This window comes from Melanotaenia boesemani, chromosome 16, assembly GCF_017639745.1.
Source record: "Melanotaenia boesemani isolate fMelBoe1 chromosome 16, fMelBoe1.pri, whole genome shotgun sequence".
In the NCBI taxonomy this organism is placed as follows: Eukaryota; Metazoa; Chordata; class Actinopteri; order Atheriniformes; family Melanotaeniidae; genus Melanotaenia; species Melanotaenia boesemani.
In genome coordinates, this window is record NC_055697.1 from 34,279,182 (window position 1) to 34,295,364 (window position 16,183).

The 16,183-nt window shown below is 42.1% G+C and overlaps 1 long non-coding RNA gene across 1 annotated transcript; it reads right to left on the reverse strand.

The window, feature by feature from the left end:
- Nucleotides 1-10,200: 10,200 nt before the first annotated feature.
- Nucleotides 10,201-11,072, reverse strand: LOC121655328. Its single transcript, XR_006013162.1, has 3 exons — nt 10,941-11,072; nt 10,558-10,653; nt 10,201-10,262 (listed from the first exon to the last, which is right to left on the reverse strand). It is a non-coding gene; the product is annotated as an uncharacterized LOC121655328 (long non-coding RNA).
- Between the last annotated feature and the right edge of the window lie 5,111 nt (nt 11,073-16,183).

Sequence of the window (16,183 nt, forward strand, 5' to 3'; positions counted from 1 at the left end):
CACTGATGTCTACACAGCGCTGAGCCGGATCACAAGCATGAAAGAGTCAAGCTGCACGCTTATCTGTGGCGGTAAGGAAGGATTGGCTGGAAAGACAATAAGCTCGGTCTTGGACAGATTTAGCTGAAGGTGGCGATCCTTCATCCATGCGGAGATATCAGCAACATGCTGATATTCGCATTGAGACGGTTGTGTTGTCAGGTGGGAAAGAAAGGAAAAGCTGAGTGTCATCTGCATAGCAGTGGTAGGAGAAACCATGAGAGCTAATGATGCACTGAGTGAGGAGGTGTATAGTGAAAAGAGAAGAGGGCCAAGCACCGAGCCCTGAGGCACCCCTGTTGTCAGCCCATGTGATCTGGACACGCTCCCTCGCCAAGATACTCTGAAGGATCTTCCTGAGGCAGGACATAAACCATGCGTTTTGACACCAGAGGACAGAGTTTGTCCAGAGAGGAGGCGAGAGAGGAGCAGAGTGTTTCTGTAGCCTCATTAACAGACAGTAAGGAGAAGTCTGAGTGGGAAGGGAGGGTAGAGGAAACCTCATCAGACAGCTGTGTAGGTCTGAGGGATCTCAAGTTTCTGCGGTAGGACACCATTTTTGGAGCCGCTTGAGTGACATGAGGAAGGAAGACAGAGAAATTAACCAGGAAGTGGTCTGAGAGATGCAGCGGGGTGACGGACAGGTCGGCTGTGGAGCATTTTCTGGTCAGTACCAAGTCAAGAGTTTTACCAGCTTTGTGTGTTGGAGGAGTCTGAACCAGTTTGAGATTGAAAGAGTAGATGAGAGCCAGAAAGTCAGTTGCTGTGGTTTGCCAATGTGAATGTTCATGTCTCCCATGACAATTAGTGATGTGTCATCATCAGGAATGTCAGAGAGAATCATGTCCATTTCAGAGACAAACTCATCTATATTCAATTCAATTCAATTCAAACTTTATTTGTATAGCCCTTTTCATACATTGTCATGCAATACAAAGTGCTTTACAGTGTAAAAACATATATTAAAAATCTAAGAGTAGAATAATGCAAATGCTATCTACTTTACATTTCAAATCACACACATTCACACACACGCACACACACACACCCAAGCGCGCAACACACAGCACAAACAGATGATGCCACTCTTCTTTTCATAGAATTAAAACTATTCCTTCTAGTTCCTGTCTCTTTAACTGAAACGGTTTAAGAACAAAGTTTGAGAGAGAGATCTAAAAGACAAGATAAAAGACGATTGGCTTGACACCACTGTGAGGAAGCAGTACCTTGGGGACCCATCCACACCATGAGCGCCCCACCAGCAACCACAGAGGCCATCGCCACAGGAGCCGCCAAGATCGGGTCAGGCGAGGGCCCCCACCACAGCCACAGGACTGCAATGCAGGGCCCGTCAGCCATCCCGTCCAGGTCGACCCCCGCAACGACAACCCTGCAGGCTGGAGAGACAGCCCACGATGTGGAGGATCCCCATGAGGGAACACCGGAGCTAGAGGATAAAAGATAAAAAAGATAAAAGCTGAAAATAAAACACAGTATAAGATATTTAAAAGAGCATAAATAAATCAACGTAATAAGAACAATAAAAGAAAATTAATATATATTAAAAAGTCAATTTAAGACCAAGATACAAATGAGTGATAAAAATAGACAAAATAGATAAATAGATTAATTAAAATAACTGAATAAATAAACTAATGATATTGTTAGTCAAATAACTAAATGATTAAGAAGTTCAATTAAAAGCTAAGCTAAAAAGATGTGTCTTGAGCCTCTTTTTAAAAGCATCTACAGTCTCTGCAGACCTGGCAGGCCGTTCCACAGGCGAGGGCCACAATATTGGAACGTGGCCTCGCCATGTGTTTTGGTCCTCGCCTTAGGAACGACCAAAAGGCCGGTACCAGAGGACCTCAGGGTCCGCGAGGGTCTGTAGTCTAAAAGCAGGTCAGATAAATAAGAAGGCCCAAGACCATTAAGACATTTATAAACAAGTAAGAGAACCTTAAAATCAATCCTGAAACGCACGGGGAGCCAATGCAGCGATTTTAAAACTGGTGTAATGTGTTCCCGCCCCCCTGGTCCTCGTCAGAACTCGTGCCGCTGAGTTCTGGAGTAACTGTAAGCTAGAAGTACTCTTTTTGGGAAGACCAGAGAGCAGGGCATTACAGTAATCTAATTTACTAAAAATAAAAGCATGCATCAGCACCTCCGTGCTGGCAAGAGAGAGAAACGGGCGGACTCTGGCGATGTTTTTAAGATGATAAAAGCCTGTCTTTGTCACATTTCTAATGTGTGGAATAAAGTTCAGCTCAGAGTCGAAAAGAACACCCAGATTTCTCACACACTGAGAAAGTTTAAAGTCTTGTAGTTTGCATGAGATGCTCCCTCTCTTGTCTTCAGGACCGATAATTAAAACCTCAGTCTTGTCCTGGTTGAGCTGTAAGAAGTTCTCTGCCATCCATGACTTTATATCTAAAATACAGTTTAAAAGGGTGTTAACTGGTTCTAGGTCATCAGGAGACACAGCGATGTAAAGCTGCGTATCATCAGCATAGCTGTGAAAAGCAACGCCATGTCTCCTGATCACGTCCCCAAGTGGCAACATGTACAGGTTAAAGAGTATTGGGCCTAAAATTGATCCTTGGGGAACCCCACACTGCATTTCATGGATTCTTGAGGAGCATGTATCCATACTTACGAAAAATTTACGATCCGTGAGATAGGAGTAAAACCATTTAAGAACAGTGCCTGAGAGGCCCACCATACTTCTGAGTCTGTGTATTAAAATCTGGTGATCCACTGTGTCGAAGGCGGCACTAAGATCCAGCAGCACCAGAACAGAAAGTTTCTGTGCATCTAAGTTACACCTAAGGTCATTAACAATCTTTAAGAGGGCCGTCTCAGTACTGTGGTTCATCCTAAAACCAGATTGATATCTTTCTGAAATACTTTGTTCAATTAAAAACTCATTTAATTGGCTAAAAACAACTTTTTCAATCATTTTACTTAAAAACGGTAAGTTGGATACAGGTCTGTAGTTATCAAGAATGTTAGGGTCTAAATTACTCTTCTTCAGAAGGGGCCTGACCACCGCTGTTTTATAGGCAGATGGGAAGACACCCGTCTGAAGAGAGTAATTTACTATGTTTAAAAGCTCAGACTCAAAGAAACCATAAAACCTTTTTAAAAGAGATGTGGGAATTGGGTCTAAAAGGCAGGTAGTTGGCTTTAGCTGGGAGAAAACCCGACCAAGCATCTTTTGCATCAACCAGGACAAAACTCTCCAGTGTTTCCTCTGGTAAAAATGCTTCAGATATGTTAAAATCAACATGTTGTTGAGATAAAAGATTCAATCTGATAGCACTGATTTTACCTCTGAAGTGGTCTGAAAAGCCCTCACATGCAGCCTCTGATGCTGGCATGGAGGACTTATTAAAATCTGTGTTTATTAAATTATCTATTGTTCTAAAAAGGAATCTGGGGTTATTTTTATTTTGTGCAATAAGGTCTGAAAAATGGAGGGTTCTTGCTTGTTTTACTGCATTATTATAGATGTACTGTTGTTCATGAAAAATCTCAAAGTGGATGTTTAATTTAGTTTTTCTCCATTTTCGTTCTGCTCTCCTGCATTTCCTTTTTATTTCTTTGATGCTCTCATTTATCCATGGTGATTTGGTTTTATCTTTTATAGATTTTGTTTTTAGTGGAGCAGCAGCATCAATAGCGGATTTAAGTTTGCAGTTAAAATGATCAACAATAAGATCACAGGATGCAGGTAAAAACTGAGCAGAGGTATGATGTAAAATGTTAATAAAATTTGCAGCCACTTCAGAAGTAATATATCGCTTCCTCACAGTTCTCACTGGGGCCTCCCGCTGCCTAAAACTGGTGATGTTAAAAAACACACAGTAGTGGTCAGACACAGCCAGGTCAACAACAGAGGACACACCCGTGGACAGGCCATACGTAATGACCAAGTCCAGGGTGCGTCCTCTGTTATGAGTCGGCTGTGTGACAAGTTGTTTGAAATCCATGCTGTCTAAAAGGTTTAAGAACTCTCTTCCATAAGGATCAGAGGTGTTAAAAATATGTAGATTAAAATCACTAGTTATTAAAATTTTGTCATGACTTGAGTGTATAGATGTTAAAAAGTCAGAGAATTCTTGAATAAAACAGGATGGAGGCTTTGGTGGTCGATAAACTGTAACACATAAAATGGACGGGTTGCTAAAAACAAATGCATGATGCTCAAAAGAAGAGTAACTATATAAAAGGATTGTCTTTGTTAAAATTGAGTTGTGAGCGATCGATGCTGTGCCCCCCGCCTCTTTTGCCTCCCCTGGTAGAAAATAAAAAGTTAAAATTTGGGGGAGATACCTCAGTGAGAATAGCCGGGGCGTCGGTGCCAAGCCACGTTTCAGTTAAAAAGAGACAGTCTATCTTGTTGTCTAAAATCAAGTCATTGATAATAAAAGTCTATACTGCCACCCGGAGGCGCTAAATGACCAGAATGCATGCAGTGATGGGTGTAGAGACCTTTACTGCGTGATACTCAAGTGATGAGCAGTTAGCCATAAGGACGGAGAGGTAAAGTTCCACTTTTTAGAAATGAGAATGTCTGTTCCACCTCCTCATCCAGCTGAGCGAGGTGTTTGGGTAAATTCATAAATGTCAGAAATGGAATAAAGAAAGTGATTAAGTTTTGGAGGGGATCCGAACCACCATCTGGATCCAGTAATTGTTGAGGATTCTTTACTATGGAGGGATAATTCTGCCATCCAAGTGGTGTTTTGTTGTTGGACTTCTGTGCTCATCATGGAATTTCCATAACAAACACCATGTTCAGGCATAGAGTGTCCATTTGTGCACTTGGCACCAGAAACTCGAGGTCGCAGTTCAATGGTTGAATTTGTAGTCATATTATTAGACTTGCGGCTGCATGTCTTGGACACTCGGGTGTAAAAAGGGGCAGAGCTGTCAACTGATCACCACCCGGTGGTGAGTTGGCTCAGATGGTGGGAGAGGATGCCGGTCAGGCCTGGCAGACCCAAGCGCATTGTCAGAATATCTGGCGGAGTCCCCTGTCAGAAAGTGTTTCAACTCCCATCTCTGGCAGAGCTTCAACCATGTCCCGAGTGAATAGAATAGAATAGAATAGAATAGAATAGAATAGAATGTCCAGAGTGAGGCTGGGGACACTGAGTCCAAGTGGGTTGTGTTCCACAACGGAAATCGATGAACTTGTTGGTGGACACCGGCAGTAAGGGATGCCGTCAAGCTGAAGAAGGAGTCCTATCGGGCCTTTTTCCCTGTGGGACTCCAAAGGCAGATGATGGGTATCGGCAGGCTAAGTGGAACGCGGCTTCAGCGGTAGCTGAAACAAAAATTTGGACATGAGAGGCGTTTGGAAAAGCCATGGAGAATTACTTCCGGACAGCTTTGAGGAGATTCCGGTCCACCATCCAGCGACTCAGGAGGGAGAAGCAGTGCTCCATCAACTCTGTGTACAGTGGGGATGGGGGGGCTGCTGACCTCGACTCGGGACATTGTAGGTCGGTTAAGAGAATAATTTGAAGACCTCTTCAATCCCACCAACACGTCTTCCGACGAGGAAGCAGAATCCAGGGACCCTGTCGGTGGCACTCCAATCTCTGGGCTGGGGTTGCTGAGGTGGTTAAAAAGCTCCTCGGTGGCAAGGCCCCAAGGGTGGATGAGATCCGCCCAGAGTTTCTTAAGACTCTGGATGCTGTAGGACACGCATCTGCAGCATCAGGGACAGCTACCCTGGACTGGCAGACTGGGGTGGTGGTCCCCCTCTTCAAAAAGGGAGGCCAGATGGTGTGCTCCAACTAAAGGAGAATCACACTCCTCAGCCTGCCTGGTAAGGTCCACTCAGGGGTCCTGGAGAGTAGGGTCCCATTGGATAGTAGAACCTCGGATTGAGGAGGAGCAGTGTGGTCTTCGTCCAGTTGCACTACGCGCACAAAGGAACTGAGGCTCTTTGTGCATGGAGCTGGTCCCTGCATGCTCATCGTGGGAGACTCCATTGTCCGACATGTATGCATGAAAAGGTGCCTCACATCTTCTCATTCAGGTGCAGCTGTTACAAACATCACTAACTCTGCCCACCATCTATTCCATCAACATTCCTCAGCTTCCACTGTTGGAATACATGCAGATACAAATTATCTCAAGCTCCAACAGTCAGAGACTCTAAAAATGGATTTTACCAACCACATCAACAACATCAAACAGGTAAATAAACACTGCATCATCTCTGGTCCACTACAGAGACATCAAGGTTACTGTCACTCCATCAGTATCCCCTACATCCACAACTTCACCACTTTCTACAATAGACCTCACCTTTTCAAATCAGATGGCTTACATCTAAATCACACAGGTTCTCATCTTCTCACCATGAACATCGATCTCACCCTTCACTCCTGCAAAGTTTTCTCAGATTGACGGTCTAGCCAGTACACACCTCCCCCAGTTAAAACTTCCTCTCTGACACATCACATACCAGTACATTTCACCAGCAGACAAGACAGTACAGACATGTCCATCCACATTCACAGACCTCAACCGTCAGATGTCTCCGTCCCATACATACAGCTCCTCGTATAGAACCCAAATCCACAACTTCACAACTGAACTTTACTGCAACACTCAACATGGCTCTTTTAAACATCAGATCACTGTCAAAATCTTTTATTATTAATGATCTGATTTTAGATTTTTAATAACATCAACTGTCTCTTTTTAACTGAAACCTTGGCACTGATGCAGCAGTAATTCTCACCGAGGCATCTTCCCCAAATTTTAATTTTTGTTTTCTATCAGGGGAGTTAAAAAAGTCAGTGGAACAGCTGCAATTGCTCAACAATCAATATCAGCACAAATAATTTTATTGAAAAACTATTTTTTATTTAAGCATCATTCATTTGTTTTTAACAACCCACCTGTTTATCCAGTATAATTTATAGACCACCAAACCCTCCTTCCTGTTTTATCAAAGAGTTTTCAGAGTTTTTATCAATTGTATACATTAAATACAACAAGATTTTAATAACTGGTGATTTTAGTCTTCACATTGACAACAGCAGTGATTCCTATGCCATCGAGTTTTTAAAGATTTTAAACAGCATGTTACACAGCCTATACACAACAGAGGACACACCCTGGACCTGGTGCTAACCTATGGCCTGTCCACTGGTGTGTCCCTGAACCTGGTCCTAGACTATGCCCTGTTCGCTGGTGTGTCCTTTGTTGTCGACCTGGCTGTGTCAGACCACAACTGTGTGTTTTTTAACATCACCACTGCTAGCCAACAGGAGGCCTCTGTGAGAACTGTGAGGAAACAATATATTACTTCTGAATTGGCTTTATTGACATTTTAAACCAAATTCCTGCTCAGATTTTACGTGCTTCATGTGATTCTGTTGCGGATCATTTTAACAACAAACTAAAATCAGCTATTGACTCAGTAGCTCCACTTAAAACAAAAACTTCAGGAACTAAATCCAGAACACTGCGGAGAAGCCTGGAAATGAAAGAGTTAAAATGAAGCTGCAAAGAGGAAATGAAGAAAAACACAACTAACAGTCCATCCTGAAATTTTAAGGAACAACTCAAAATCTACAATAATTCAGTAAAACAGGCAAGAAAACTCTACTACTCAAACCTCTTTATAGATGACAAAAACAACCCAAAATTCCTTTTTAAAACCACTGATCTTTTAACAAACACAGATTTTAACCAGTCCCCCAGGCCTGCATCAGATGCTTCATGCGAGGACTTTGCAGACCACTTCAGAAATAAGACGTGTTGACTTTAACAGACCTGAACTCTGTTTTTACCAGAGGAAACACTGGAGTTTGTCCTGGTTGATGTGAAGATGCTGGTCCAGTTTTCTCCCAACTAAACCAACAACCTGCCTTTTAGACCCAATTCCCACATCATCTTTAAAAACATTTTGTTTCTTTGAGCCTGAGCTTTTAAACAGTAAATCACTGTCTGCAGACGTGCATCTTCCCTGCTGCCTGTAAAACAATGGTGGTGAGGCCCCTTCTGAAGAAGAACAATTTAGATCCAAACTTTAATTCAGACTCACAGAAACTCTCTGTGGGGTTCCCGAGGGATCAATTTTAGGCCCACTTCTTTTTAATTTGTACATGTTGCCTCTTGGGGATGTCATTAGGAGACACGGCATTGGTTTCCACAGCTATGCTGATGATACGCAGCTTTACATCGCCGTGTCTCCTGGAGCCAGTTAACGTCCGTTTAAACTGTATTTCAGATATAAAGTCATGGATGGCAGAGAACTTCTTACAGCTCAACCAGGAGAAAACTGAAGTTTTAATTATCAGTCCCGAGGGTAAGAGAGAGATCAATTTATCAAAACTACTTCATTTCAGTCCCTCTCAGTGTGTGAAAAACCTAGGTGTTCTGTTCGACTCTGAGCTGGATTTTACTCCACACATAAGAAATATAACAAAAACTGGATTTTATCATCTTGAAATACACCACCAGAGTCTCCCATTTCTCTCTCTGCCAGCACCGAGGAGCTTTAATTTCTAGTAGAATAGATTACTGTAATGCTCTGCTCTCTGGTCTTCTCAAGAAGTCCATCTCAAACCTGCAGCTACTTCAGAACTCGGCAGCAGAGTTCTGACAAGGACCAGAGCAAACACATCACACCTAGTTTAAAATTGCTGCGTTGGCTCTCCTTATGTTTCAGGATAGATTTTAAGGTTCTTTTTATAAATGTCTTAATGGTATTGGGCCCTCTTAATTATCTGACCTTCTTTTAAATTATGAACCCTCGCAGACCCTGAGGTCCTCTGGTACTGGCCTATTAGTTGTTCCAAGGGTGAGGACCAGTACCTACACTGTAAACCCTAATAAGTTCACAGAACTCAAAAATTATTTTCTAACAGATTACACAACAATATTTTAGTGATGTTTTTAAAAGTTTTAAGTTTACAGAAAACAAAAATTACATGTGCAGTTGCCTTAAATTATTTCAGTTTTATCTTATAAATATTGATATTCCACAACTTATAACTAGGGAGTTATTCACTTAAAATTTTCAATATTCTTTAACTCAAAATCAGGGGGAAATGTACTTAAAAATTTTAAAATTGTTTTATTGAAAATATGGGAGAAATGTACTTATAATTCATTTTAAACTGCAATACTGATGCCAACACACTACACAATGAAAATCAGCTAATGATGTCAGAAAATATGAACACAGTGACATTTTAAGACAACTTTTCATTCAACACAATGTGCTTTTTAAAAGGCACAAATCACAGGTGCTGAGTCAAAACATAGTGCTTGTCATAAATTAAAAGAAAAGGAAATTACTCAAACAAAAGAAAATATAATTTAAAGTGCACACTTAATAGTTCCATATTTTGATAGTGGTCATTGCTACAGAGGGTAGATTCAGTATTTTGAGTCTACATATCACAATATTCAGTAAACACTGAGATAAAAGCTCATAAAGGATGCAGGATAAAATTCATTCTGCTGTTGAGCACTATTTGAATGTGGAGCCATTTAACATCTTTTTAAAAAACATAACATAAAAACATTTTGGAACTCACAGCAACTTGACAGCTGCAACTTACTTTTAAAAATAAAATATTCAAATCAAGCCCTAATTTCTACCGTGCTGTACTTTAATTGGCAACATTAACATAGTGCATAAAAGTACATAGACATTAGGCAACAGCACATTAAACATGCATTGTGAATTAATTGAACAATTTTCAACAAGTTTTTCAGTACATGAACCTGACTAGGCAATATGTTAATCTATGTAGTAAATCTGAGGTAGAAGAGGCACACAGTGTCACATCTTAAATTTGAGGTAGAAGAAGCAAATGACATTTGTAACGAGGGGGAAAACAAAAAACTTCCTTAATACTCAGCTCAACAAATATCTCATTCTGAGAAAACCACTCATTGAAAAATCATTCTTCAGCGTCAGTAGACGGTTTGTTGTCCTCAACACACATCACAACTTTTTGGATAAATGTGTGTAAGCTCGAGTTTTTGGGTACTGTAGGTCTAGTGCATGGATGCACCCAAAGAGGAGGAAAAATGAGTCAGCCAGATTTGTGGGACCACTCACAAATATTTCATCGTCCACAACAATGCAGATGCTCTCAGTGCTCAAGAGGGCTGCATCAAAAGTGTCAACTGAGGCGACATTCAGGAGAGCCAGCTGTGAGGTCTGGACCATCAGCTGACTACAAAACACAAAAAATACAAAGATGAGTTCAGCCCCTCCAGGATAAAAATCATACTAATGATGTAACGAAGTGACATTACTGTCACTTTGCACTTAGACTGCAACTAAGCTACATGTTTAAACCATGTTCTTTACATATGCTGATATCTTACGTTAGATTCACACCTATCTGTTAGCATACTTTTTGGTTAGTGGAATGCTTCATACTTACATTTGGGAGTTATTTGAGTGATGTCATATGTTTAGGTTAAATTAATAGGCAAAGGGACTGATAGTGAGGTCAGTACACTTACATTACAGGTCTTGAAGAAGTTGGAGGAATCTTCACGCAGGTTCACAGGAAGCGCAAGAAGGACAAGGGCCCGTCTCATATTTACATCACGCTGTTCCTAGATGGACAAAAATGATCCATTACAACAGTAATTATACAAATGCAGAGCAAACACTTCAAAAATCTTTTAAAATGTATTTTTTTCTGATAGAATACATTTTTTCAACATGTCTATTTCTGGTGAGATGACAATAATGTGTTGATGGCTAAACTACTTAATCTTAGGTCACAGTTCCAAGATATGACTTTTTTTTAACTACATAGAAGGCAACTCACACTATGGCTTCTTACAGCTGTCTGCAAAATAATCTAATTATCTATTAATCATGCAAAGTAAAAATTCACCTGAAGGTCATAAATGATCATGAGCTTGGCTAGCTCTTCCGCTATCTTGCCAGTCTGGGTGGACTTCTCTCTGAACAACCAGATGAGTTTAGGTCTGCATCCATGCAGGTCTTTGTAGAATTGATTGTGCAGGGTAATGTTGTTGATCCGGTGGAACTCTGCAAATACCTTTACATGGACAGAATTACAAAGAAATGTACAAAGATTAATTAAAAAAGATTTTTTAAAGTTTTCAGTTAGCAGGTAGCAAAACCAGGGTTGATCTTCAGTCATTTAAATATTGGAAAAATCAAAAGAGACATGTTCTAAACTATTTTATCCCTGGTTTGCATTTTTGGCTGGTTAAAATGTGTGCGAAACTTTAAATGGGGGGTATGCCAACCAGCTGACAACACATTGGTAATTTGATTAAGCCTGTTCTGCTGCAAAAATCCTAACAATCAGAAAACTTGTGAAAACTAGTGCACAATTTACACAACTCACCTATTGGTACCTGGCTGCTGGTGAAAAGCAGACGGTAGCATGCTTTGTAGTGTGAGATCTGTACACAACATGAGACAGAACAGACAAAAAATCCAAATCAATAAAAAACATTAACTGTACAATAATTATAGTAAAAATTAAAATGATAAAAGATGTGCTAGCAAATCATTAACAAGCAAAACATTGTTTTGTGCTTATGGACCTGATATTTTTCTATTAATAAAGTGTTTAAGTGATTCTGCTATTTTTTTTGGTGGACTCCACAGTTAAGATAAAAACAGTCATTTGCAAAAACAATGACTGTGGAAACACGTGAAATTAAACAAATTATTAACAACACTATTTCATAATGCGTCCTACCTGAACTGTTAAAAGGATTTCGAGATGATCTCACAACCACATAGTTGAGCCTACGAAGAAATACAAACACGGGCCTGGTTAGCATAATAACACACTCACATTTTACCGTTTAACATTTTAAATTTCCCGTTAGCACACACATACACACGGAAGATTGGCTACCGTTATGTGGGTTACACGACATCGTAACATATTGACCATGTAACACTTATTCAGTATACTCACGGAATGCACGTTCATAACAGGGGGACAAAAAAACAACAACCGGCAAACATCAGTAAGCACACATTATATGACACAAACATGCATTATAGGAAATGTACTTTTTCCAGGAAACCCGCCTAAAACATTACACCAATAAAAAGTAAAGTAACAAATATTTGTCACATTTAACAACTTCTAAAGTTACCATTACTCGGAATTGTAAACAATTTACAACAAATATTTAGTGTGCACACTGTACCGATGCATTCCAGGTTAACATTACTTACCAAATTTTATTTTTATTTATTTAACCTTTATTTAACCAGGTAAAAAATGTTTGAGAACTAGTTCTCATTTGCAAACATGACCTGGCCAAGAGGCCCCAGCAGGAATAAATAACGTACATACATACAAACATACAACTGTGCATACACAAGAACCACAATACAACAATACAAAAAATGCACCTAACAACGCAGAGCAAATACAAATATATAAAAATGAAAGGGGGAGGGAGTCGGTCTCAGTATATGGGACAGATCTATATGAAAAGATAAGCATAAGTGAGAGTCAGCATCATCAGCAGGAACAAGTGTCGACAATAATCTGTTGAAGTCTCTGTCTAAACAAAGAAACAGATATCAGAGATGGAAGTTTAAGAGTGTTCTGCAGTGTGTTCCAGTCATTTGCAGCTGAAAAGTGGAAGGTGTTACGGCTGAAAACAGTGGAAGTTTTGGGAGTGATGAGCTTAATAAATTCGGATGACCTGGTGTGATAAGTGCTGTGAGCGAAGTGGAGAAGAGATGAGAGATAGAAAGGTGTCTTGTGCAAGACTGACTTGTAAATAAAAAGAAACCAATGATGGAGTCGCCGAGTGTGAAGGGAGGGCCAGCCCACCAATTTATAGAGATCACAGTGGTGGGTGTGGAAAGGGGCTTTTGTGGCAAAGCGTATGGCTGAGTGGTAGAGAGTGTCTAGTTTTTTAAGGGCTGAGCTTGTTGCCATTTTATAAATGATGTCACCATAGTCAAAAATTGGAAGTAAAGTCAATTTGACTAAAGTGCATTTGGTTGCGTGAGTGAAAGAGGCTGATGACAAGACGGCACTCAAGAAAACGACAATGAGACAAATAAAAATAACCGAGGTGGTGGTGGCTTGAAGCAAGGGAATAAGATAATGCATAGCAAAATAAAGAAAACTAATTTAACTGTGTTGCACATCCACATCAACTGGTAAAAATTCAAATTGGCCGAAACGCATCGAGGTAAGTTCAAGATGGCTGACTCAGCTTTCCTAAGAAGAAGATAAGACCCACCCACACAGTAGCATCATGATGTCGTTAACACCATGACGCTACTGTGTGGTTCCAAAACTTTTTGAGCAATCCACACAAATTAGCTCTAAAATATTGAGCCCTATTCAATTAAAATGGCAGAAATCTAAACAGAGCTCAATACTTTATAGTTCATTCAACTACATAACGACATTTGACTGGTATGACCTTATTAGTTATGAGCTAGTACAGCTGTTTGGGTTTACAGTATACGCTGAGGCCTCTTTCCATTGTTACAGCCCTCGTCTGTGGACCAGCCTGCCAGAGAACCTCAGGTCTGCAGAAAACATTGATTTTTTTTATAAAAAGAGGCTTAAGACCTTTTTAACTTTAACTTAATTTTATTTGATTGTAATTTATTTTACATAATTTTCTATCCATCCATCCACCCATCTATCTTGTGCCACTTATAAGGACTGGGGTCACGGAGGCAGCTGCCTAAGCAGGGAAACCCAGAATTCCCTTTCTCCGGCTACATTCATTAGCTCATCCGGAGGGATCCCGAGGCGTTCCCAGGCCAGCCGAGAGATGTAGTCTGTCCAGCGTGTCCTGGGTCTTCCCCACAGCCTCTTTCCAGTGAGATGTGCTCGGAACACCTCACCAGGGAGGCATCCAGGAGGCATCCTAACCAGATGCCCGAGCCACCTCATCTGGCTCCTCTCGATGTGGAGGAGCAGCGACTCTACTCTGAGCCCCTCCCGGATCACAGAGATTCTCACCCTTTTTCTATAGGAGAGCCCGGCCACACTGTGGAGAAAACTCATTTCGGCCGCATGTATTTGAGATCTTGTTCTTTCGATCACTACCCACAGCTCATGACCATAGGTGAGGGTAGGAACGTAGCTCGACCGGTAAATCGAGAGCTTTGCCTTTTGGCTCAGCTCCTTCTTCACCACGACAGACCGATGCAGAGTCCACATCACTGCAGATGCCACACTGATCCGCCTGTCCATCTCCCGCTCCATCCTTCCCTCACTCCTGAACAAGACCCCGAGATATGTGAGCTCCTCCACTTGGGGCAGGACCTCACTGCCGACCTGGAGAAGACACTTCACCCTTTTCCGGCTGAGGACCATGGTCTCGGATTTGGAGGTGCTGATTCTCATCCCAGCTGCTTCACACTCAGCTGCAAATAACTCAAGTGAGAGCTGAAGATCACGGCCTGATGAAGTCGACAGAACCACATCATCCGCAAAGTGGAAGACTTTGTTGGCTGGTGCAGGGCGAACCACCTGAAGCTGAACACTTCCAAAACCAAGGAGCTGGTGGTGGACTTCAGGAGGAACAGATCAGACCTGAGGCCCGTCTCCATAGAGGGTGTGGAGGTGGAGTCGGTCAGTTCATATAAGTACCTGGGACTGCAGCTGGATGACAGACTGGACTGGTCAGAGACCATCAATGCCATCCACAAGAAAGGACAGAGCCGTCTGTACTTTCTAAGGAGGCTGAGGTCCTTCAACATCTGCAAGAAACTGCTGCTGATGTTCTACCAGACTGTGGTGGCCAGTGTCCTTTTCTATGCTGTGGTGTGTTGGGGAGGCAGCATAAACAAAAGGGACGCAGCACGGCTGGACAGAGTGATCCGAAGGGCAGGATCTGTGGTGGGCACAGAGCTGGACTCTTTGGTCTCAGTGGCAGAAAAGAGGACCTTGGACAAGATCCTGACCATCCTGGACTCCTCCTCTCACCCTCTGCACAGAACTCTGAGCAGGCAGAGGAGTGTGTTCAGCGCCAGACTACTGTCCCTGACCTGCTCCACCAACAGACTCAAAAACTCTTTCGTACCCCGGGCCATCCGGCTGTACAACATCTCGCTGAGGGCGCAGGGGTCACAACCACAATCATAGTCTGAATAGTTTTTATGGACATGTGCCTTTTTCTTATTTGGAAGCACATTTGCTCTTATCCCATTCTGTAAACACTGTATCAGCAGTTTTTGCACATCCTGCACTTTTTCACTCATGCACCTTGTTTGGCTACCACCGTCAACATATGTACATACTTGATCACCTGTACAGTATATATGTACATAGACCATAATAATGGTCTTCTTTATCTACCGTTGCCTCTATTTAATTTTAAATTAGTCTAGGTATGCTTAAGTACTAACCCCTAATGTCAAGTACTAACCTTTGATGTATGTATATGCTACTGGATGCTTGAATTTCCCTCGGGATCAATAAAGTATCTATCTATCTATCCATCTATCTAAATAGCAGAGACCCAATCCTGAGGCCACCAAATCAGATCCCCTCAACACCTCGGCTGCACCTAAAAATTCTGTCCATAAAAGTTATGAACAGAATCTGTGACAAAGGGCAGCCTTGGCGGAGTCCAACCCTCACCGGAAAGGACTGTGATTTACTGCCAGTAATGCGGACCAAGCTCTGACACCGGTCGTACAGGGACCGGACAGCTCGTACAAGCAATCCGGCGCTCCATACTCCCGGAGTACCCCCCACAGGAGTCCCCGGGCGACACAGTCGAATGCCTTCTTCAAGTCCACAAAGCACATGTAGATTGGTTGAGCAAACTCCCATGCCCCCTCCAAGACCCTGAAGAGAGTGTAGAGCTGGTCCACTCTTCCATGACCGGGACGAAAACTACACTGCTCCTCCTCAATCCAAGGTTCGACCAACCGACAGACCCTCCTCTCCAGCACCCCTGAATAGACCTTCGTGGGGAGGCTGAGGAGTGTGATCCCCCTGTAGTTGGAGCACACCCTCCGGTCCCCCTTTTTGAAGAGGGGGACCACCACCCCAGTCTGCCAGTCCAGGGGAACTGTCCCCGATGTCCACGCGATGCTGCAGAGGTGTGTCAGCCAAGACAGCCCTACAGCATCCAGAGCCTTAAGGAACTCTGG